The sequence below is a fragment of the Pinus tabuliformis genome, chromosome 7, assembly GCF_031772625.1.
Source record: "Pinus tabuliformis cultivar Carrire ecotype Pingquan chromosome 7, CPIR1, whole genome shotgun sequence".
Classification (NCBI taxonomy): Eukaryota; Viridiplantae; Streptophyta; class Pinopsida; order Pinales; family Pinaceae; genus Pinus; species Pinus tabuliformis.
This window is the reverse complement of record NC_142293.1, coordinates 779,579,568-779,588,788: the sequence shown is the minus strand read 5'-3', so window position 1 is coordinate 779,588,788 and position 9,221 is coordinate 779,579,568.

Here is a 9,221-nt window from a genome sequence, read left to right as displayed (position 1 = left end):
GAAGTCTAAAAGATGACTATCATAATTTTCGTGTGGTTTATTATTTTTTCATATATGCACTTGGTCATTTCAAAAACTTGTATGACAATCATGTTATGTAGAACTTTCAACCCAAAATTGTGAATCTAATGAATAATTGACATATTTTGAGCAATTTAAACCGAGAAATGCACCAGAAAACCTTTGAAAATGTAGCAAAAATAGACAACAGCCTTATATTGTATCAAAAGAAAAAATTTGTATGACACTTATTTCAGTAATATTAGATTAAGAGAAAAAAGCACAATAAGTGGACGAGCTTGTTTTGCAATATCGAAACTTATTTCCATTAATTCTTGTAGATGTTAGCTTTGATATTTTTGGTTGTTATTTATTAAGAGTGTTGTATCTGGTAGTTTCCACATGAATAATAACAACAATTGGTAATTGGGAATAGAGCAGAAAATTGGAAATTTACGCGACATTTTAAGAAAATATAGGTACTAGATAAATGAAACAAGATATATGCACTTACACAATCAACCAAGTGGTATTTGAATTTTTCAAATGGAAAAGAAGATAAACATATACATTTGTAGTAGCTAATAATTTCCTAGGCTCATATCTAGGTGGATTCAGCATTATTCAACAATCCATTTAGGTGGATTCAGCATTATTCAACAATCCATTTTCTCAATTGCTTAGGTTTCTTTCTCAATTTTCACTACAATGTGTTTATTTTTCTGCATAATTATTTAGCGATTTGGATTTTTTCATTTTTCATTTTATTAACACAAGAACCCTAGCAAATGTTTCAACACAGGCACTAGCCATTCCATATTATTAAATATATCACATGAAACACACATTTCATTTTATCAATTTACTATAGCTTTCTTGTTTAACTTTGGTATTTGCATTTTATTTTCACTAATAACCTAAATTGCAACCAAACAAACCAATGCAATTTCCTTATGTCATAATGTGCAAGAAGTAATGTCTCTAATTCTTTTTCTAATTCAAAATATGTTTAGATACCACATAGTTTATAAATTTGCAGATAGTCAAGTATCAAATACTGACAGTGGATGCGAAATGAGTAAATCAAGAAACCAACAGTAATAGAGAGGTAAGATAGAAACAAAATCCCCTAAATGTTATACACAAATCTTCAGTTTCGACACCAGCGACTAATGAACCCTTATCCACAACTCTAGGAAAGAGAAAAAAAACTTGGTTTTGGAAAACTAGTTATTGGTGAGGCAACAAGTCATCAACATGAACAAGATCATCGTATAAAATTCTTTCCAAGCTAAATGCATACATTTTAAACAACTAAGACCAATTTTTTTGTAAATAGAGGAAGCATTCAACATGATATAGATATGGAAAGTGATAGTAGTGTACCACCTAACTGTGTTGCTTATACTCATTTAGCATAAAAAGAGAAGATAATGGAGAAAATTACAGAAGAAGAAATTATTTTCGATAAACATCTTGTGACATTGAAAAATGAAAAATATGACAAAGCCATAAAAAAATTGAGAGTTGAAAGGGTAAAATTTGAAAATAAAAATATTATTCATTAAGAACATGTGGATATTGATTTGTCTGGCATTGAAATGCTAGGGTTTAATAATATTCATAAGGAAGATGGGAAATTCATTAACGAGAAAATAATTACTTTGATACTCAAAGGAAAAACCAAAAACTACCAGATGTTGATCGAATCAAGCAATTCGAAGATGGATGGGCAAAGAGGATCAATGCACATGAGCATATGAGTTATGCTTGTAGTGACCTATGTAATAGTAGAGGTGATGATTATATTAGGAAAATAGTTATTATAGAATGTTTAGGCGTTCCATGCATCTTGGTAGCTTCTGAATTAATTTTAAATTACATGTTAAAAGCCAAATTGCAACACAAAAAATAGAAAATGACAGTTGATTTTTATAGCATCATTGATTTTACTACATAATACAATGACACATGGCTAATTTATTTTGCTAGGGTCAATAAGTAGAGGGTTGATTTGGTTTTCAAGGTGCAAGAAGATACTAGGGAAATTGAAAAACATATTTTCACTAAAAATGTGAAAATGCAAGTTATAGTTACCCCCGACAGGGATTACATTAAAAATATGTTGAGTGTGTTTCTTTAATGATTCATGCACTCGAAATACATATAACATAAGCATATTCATCGCAATATATTTTGCATAGTGTGAGTATTTTCAACTTGTTCAACAATCCACTTTTTGTTAGCTAATATAAGAGAATTTAGATTTGTTGATTATTTTCTGTTCATATTTTCTAATTACTATATAAAAATTCACATTTTCTGGTTGTAGTTGCCTTTAAAGGATGTGGAACCCCAATTTCTACTAAAAAAAAATGCATTTACTTTACAATTTTCTTTACACAATTCTAACTATGTTCAACTACTTATTCTTTTAAGGCTATGTTTTGAATATGATTTGGTACATTTCTAAATTATGGTTATGGTCATTGAAATTTTGTTTTGAATACAATTCTCATAGAATCTGATTTTGTATCAATGTTATGATAATGTTTTTTTATAAATTTACAAAGATATCCTTTCAGCTTTTCTATTATACTCAATGTTTCACAATGGCTTTGCATCTTAGACATATAACTCTTAATAATATAATATTGGCACAATGTCTTCAAAACTACATAAAATTCATTCCGCAGAATACAAAAATATGGAGAAGCTTTTTATTGTAGTTGATGAGCACTACCGAATTTCTACACAACCAAAGCTCGCTTTAATTATACCTATACATATTAATTAATTAATTATGTTTCTAACATACCATTTTTGTGTACAAAGAAACAACTTTCGGTACTATAGTTTTTATCCTATTGAGCTTCGTTTGCTAATTGTGTGTTATTTAAAACTTCTAATCAATTGCTAACCAAAGACTTCACTACTTAGTTCCTTGTACAAAATTGTCATTGTGAGGAGGTTACAATGAAAAGTTTCATTGTTTATAGAAAGCTTCTTCTGCATGGTGGAAACTCTACAAAAGGAATATCGTACTTCAAAAACTATAAACCCAAAAATCCTAGATACAAATTAAATTAAATTTGTTCTAATCCTCATGAGATTCTTTTTTAATGCCTATGTCCTGGATCTAAATAGGCTTTGAACTATTCAATATTTAAAAATTGAACTACAATAACTATATTCCATTTAAAACTATTTGAATCTATTGATTTTATGATAACATCTTTAATTTGTGTTCAAACACATGATTTGAGACTTTGTTTTATATTTGATATTGCGTTATTGATTAAAATGAAAATCATAATTTCACAATAGTTTTGGATATGGGACATACATCTCTTAAGATACAATCAATAACTACAATTCATCTGAGCTAAGATTTGATTCTACCATTACAAATTTTAATCAATTAATTAGCTTTGTTTTCTTACTCTGTGTTATTTAAAACTTTTTAATGAATTGATAAGAAACAACTTTACTACTTAGTTCTTTATACAAATGTGTCATTGTCTGAACGTTATACTTAAAAGTTTCATTTGTAGAATAAGATTTTTCGCATAGTAAAATATCTACACAAGGAATGTCATACTTAAAAAAATTCTAAATCTAAAAATCATATATATATAAATTAATTTAAACTAGCTTTATAAGAAAATCAAATTAATTTAATGAATTCTAGTTATAGCTCTGTGCAAATTTACTTCCAAAATATACATATTTATTGTTAATTTGTACTTTTGTTTACATTTCGAGGTTGTATAGTTCTAATATATTTGATATAATATGAGCAAAAGTTCATAATGAAGAAATTTTTGGAGAGTAACGCAAGCCCTTATAATTTATACTATTTATATGTACTACTAATTCTTTGGATTTGAATGGCTAGTTACAATGTTTCATGTATAATGAAAGAGGTCTTTCAATTTTTATTTTATTCATGGTCGTATCTAGATAGAGAATGAATATCAAAAAGTAGAATAATATTACGCAGAGAAAAGAATGGCATTATCATTAAATACAAATACTGCAGTAGTGATATGCAAGCAAATTGATGCTCAATTGTAATATGAAGATATGTTAGCAATTGAGCCACAATGATTTCATGGCATGGTATATTAGCTCTGAGCTTTTCCGCACTCACTCTCTATACTCAAACAAAGATCCTCACTCAAACCAAGCATTTGGTGTAGACTGCGAACATTCACATAATGAAAGCTTAAAAGCTTGTTTTTCCCAATTTCAAAAACATAAGCAAAAACAAATATTATGTTCAATTACGTGAAAATTGGACTTGCCAATAGAAACTATGGACTATTTAATACTAAAATATTAACAATAAAAGCCTTTTGTGGTGAATATAAATATCCACACAATGAACACTTTATTTATAGCTCAAATACAGTGAAAATAGAATACTTAGATATGCATTATTTATAACCAAAATATTAACAATAATGTTAGAAATAAAATATTTTAAGGCAAAGTGCGAACATCTGCACAAAAATATTTTTCTATACAATGGACTTCCTTTGCACTTAGGCACAAAAAATTAAATAAAGATATCCTAAAAAATATGAAGATACAAATTAATTACAATTAAAATAATACCAATAATATCATATATGTTAGCCGAACATATTTATCAATTAATAACAACTTCCAATGTCAATGTGGAAGTGGCTAGAGCTTTTCACTATGCGAAAAGCTTCATGCAAAGGGAATCAATTAAATAGTGGTGGTATGCATTATTTACAATTAAAATATTATCAATAATATAATCATAAACAATTTTATTTTGAACAACAAATATGTATTATGTTTTAATACTAAAATATTATCAATAAAAGCCTTGAGTGTAGAGTGCATAGAACCACATATTGAAAGCTTCAAAGCATCCTTGAAACAATGAAATTTCTCCACAGTTTGGCACATCTCCGTAATTTTAGAAACATAATTGTAAACAAATATTTTGTTTAATGAATTGTAATTTTGTACATAATTTTTTCACACTACAAAAGACCTTTATTCAATTGATTACTTAGGTAGAAATCGTATGGAATAACCAACTCTCGTTCTTGCTGGAATTTAAAATGCTTGTATTTTGTCCATCTGAACGAGATAATGAGAATTGCATGCAGTAATATGCTTCTCTGGCAACTCTTGTCTCCGATGGCCAACATACCATTGTATTTATTCAAGATTAAGGATTATTGGAAGACATGTCTGTGAAAATATGGCCAACATTATGATAAGTATTTCAAATGATTTGAATTTTGAGATGGTGCCATGCAGAATATTTCCATGGGGCTACAATATGCAAAGAAACATCATTATAGGTCGTCGACTCTTTCTTGAAGAAAATGCATGAGAAACTACAACTATAGGAAAAATTAAGGATGGTCCCATAGAGAACATTTCTGCCAGGCTACGATATGCAAAGAAACATCATCGAAGGTCGTCGACTCGTGCTTGAAGATAATTCATTAGAAGCTGTGAACATATTAAAAACTCTTGTATTAAGTCTTTAGTGCGAAATCATACGTGCGATATTAAATTTGATGAATGAAAATTGATATTGTATATTCGCTAAGAAGTGTTTGTTCAACATTGTATATTACTTTTGAAATTTTTCACACTCAGCCTCCACACTCAAAAAAAAAAATTGACTTAAAAAAAATGTTTGGTGCAGATTGCAAACATTTGTATCATGAAATATTTAAAGCTTCCTTTGCCTAATTTCAAAAGCATAAGAACAAGAAAAACATATATTTGATAATGCGAGAATTAGATCATATAATACTAAAATATTAGCAATAGAATGGTATATAAGAGTAGTGCAAATACAAAAGCTCTACAATACTACAAGCTTTTAAACATATCGACCTTTGTTAATTTCCTTTTCACATTTGGAATTTTCTTAGTTGACAATCATGATTACAGTTAGTTTGAAAACAACTTGTAAGGTAAATTTACGCTGTAGTGTATATCTGTTAAAATATTTTCGTATCATTACTTTAGGAATTCAAGAATAAGAAACTACAAACTAACCATTCTATTTAGGTCAGATAACGAGGGTGCAAACAAACACACATTGAAGGTTGTCGACCCATGCGTGATGTAAATTCACAAGAAGTGGTGACCATAGGTATCACTCTTCTGTGTGTCAAATTTCAATGGAGATGGAGATCTAGATCTTGTGGTCAGAGAATTTGTGTAAGACAATGAGAAAAATTGGTATCGGCTCTTGTGTTCTTCTCCATTGTGACCACCTTTATATTTATGTTACTTTATTCTTCAATTTTAGTTGTATGTTTTGATGGTGTTTTTTTCATAGTGAGAGCGCAAATGAAACTCCACACTCCCACACATATTACCAGAAGAAAAAAATAAAATGAAAGAAACGAAAAGAAAAGAAAAAAACGAAAAACTAGGGTGCAAATTATTTAGTGTGGAAGCATACGCACCCTAAGCTAATGTTGAAATGTGTATCCCACACTTCCTTGATCAATTAATTAGCGGTAGAGGCAATGACTATGCTACATCATAACTATTATCCATTTTTATACTAGTTGTTAGGAGTATAAGTGACGAAGCATAAATAAAATACAAGTAAATAAGTGAATAATATAAAATTGTTTGTACGTAATATAAAAATATTTTATTCTAAAAATTTCTTTATCAAAATATTTTACTACCCTTTGTCTAAATATGGTCAAGGTGATGCTACATAAAAAATATGATCCAAAAAACCATAACAGTACACTTACAATTAATTGGATCATTCTACACTCAAAATTAACTTTACAATTTATAAAATTTTTGACTCAGAAATTTTACCTCCAAATATTATCCCTTTTAGAATGGTAGGCTATTCTCATACTACATAAGAACAAACAATGGGTCTGATATATCTAATGGAAATACTTTCACATATCATTTTTGTTACCTACCTTTTTGCATTCTTCTAATCAAGCAATTTTATGCAAATGAGATGAAGCATGGTGATAAAGAAACAAGGCTTGACTATACTAATTTTCTTACAAATCATATATTAGAATAGTAAGCATCAACAATAGTAATCATATTTTTGGCACCTTTGGACTTAAGATAAACCAAATTTAATGTAATGAATGATCTAAAGCTATAAAAGAAAATATTCAATTTTGGTCATTTGTAGTTATAATCTCATCTCTTACAAGGATGTAACAACATTATATTATTTGCAATAATGACTGTCCGACTAGTGCCCAACAAATTATTGGGTGAATTTTGGGAAAAACCTATAATCTATTTAGTTTCTTGTTTTTCTCCAAGACATCAATGGAAAGAATCTTTACACAAAATAAGGATTGTAAGATGCAGAAAGAAAGTTGCATGTCACTACACAAATTATATATATATATATATATACAAACAATCTCTTATCAAGGAGGTTTAGATTTTTTTTTGCCCTTGGAAAAATCATAATTTCATTAATATAAGAAAATTACATGTTGTAGATGCAAAGTGCATATGCATAAGATGTGGCTATGTGCCAGTTCAAAAATTTTAGATCCCAAAATATGATCTCCAAAATAAGTTCTCCATGTAGGGAGATAGTCTTTTAAATAGTACTACATAATTGAGTCAAAATTTAAACATACTCTATGTAGAGAATATTCCTAAAAACATGTACTGTTATGTATATACATATTTCAAAATAGACAAAATAAGAGAGACTTGTTTTTCATAAGTTCAGGCTCCTATTGAGCCTGGTTTTCATGGTCCATATATGGCCTGTGGTAGTACTGGAAATGTTCTTCTCCCTGCTGCTCCTCTATCAACCAGATGTTGCATGGCTTGATCGATGTCTTTTTGGAAAGTTGGTTGGCGATGGTGTTTCGTTCCCTGTAGATGTGATGACAAACAAAACTGTTAAAATGTGAGATGCATCTATGAATTTTTGCCAATATATGTACTAATGCGAATGTGTGGTAGGTTGTGGTTTTGTTTATCCAGTCATAAACAATTTTAGAATCACCGAAGATATTCAAATTATGACAGTCTTTCTCTATAGAAAATTTGATTAGGTAGTATGTCGTGGATAGTTCAGCAAAGTTATTGGTGCCAATCCCAAGTCCAATTTGAATATGATAATAATGGTTTTTTGAAATGTGTAGTACAACCCAACTACCACATCCTGTAGTTTGTGCAGAGCCATCAAAATATGCCCATGGCTTTGAGTGATCTATGGATTCAGGAATGATATTCCTGGGAGGTGTGGTGGCTAAGTCCTTAGGGAGAGAGTTGTAGTCGGCTATAATTCTAGCTGAGATGGAAGTCCAATGAGGGGCAGTGTCATGGAAGATGTAGCGATTTCTAGCTATCCAAATTTTCCAACAGATGAGAAGGGGGAGGTTTCTGGTTTTGGCTGATGTAGAATATGTCCACAAATTTTCCCAAGCTTCCTTGGTAGCCTGTCCCCCCCAGATAATAGGCAGGTGAAGGTGGGTTAGAGTGGAGGTCCATAGTCTGATAGTGATTGAACAAGATAGAAAAAATGATCCACATATTCGAAAATGGTCTTGCAGAAGCAACACCAAAATGTGCCATATTGCCCTTTCTTAATCAAGTTTTCCCGAGTCAGCACCTTGTTTTTTAGGATAGACCACAGGAGTAGTCTAGTATGGGGAGGTTCTTTCAGTTTCCACATGTCTTTCTACTATGATTCAATTAGCTGTGCCTTGTGATTATTTTCCAATAGTAGGTACCCCTCTTTTGGGGAGTACCAACCACTCTTGGCAATGGCCTATATTATCTCATCCTCCCATTCTCTGAGCGTGATGTGGGATTCCTATAGGGCAGAAGTTTAGTAGCACCATGCTTGATGCCATTTTTGAGTGAGGAGCAATCTACGAGCTTTCTTCCATTCTTGATGGAGAAAGGACAATTGTTCCGGGTCTGGTGCATGATTTATATGTGTGATTCCTTTCTCAGAGAGGATTTGTAGTAGGTCCTAGGGGAGCTAATGTGCATTACTACATCCTATCCAAGGGTCTTGGCCAGTTTGGATAGAATCCCCATTAGATATTCTCCAAGGTTGTCCATCCCGTATAAGGGGTAGTGAATTCAAAACCGCTTTCCAAATATTAGATATCCCTGATCTATTCCAACTAGGCTGTCTTAACCACTCCAATGGCCTAAGCGGGGTGATATATTTTGCAGCAACA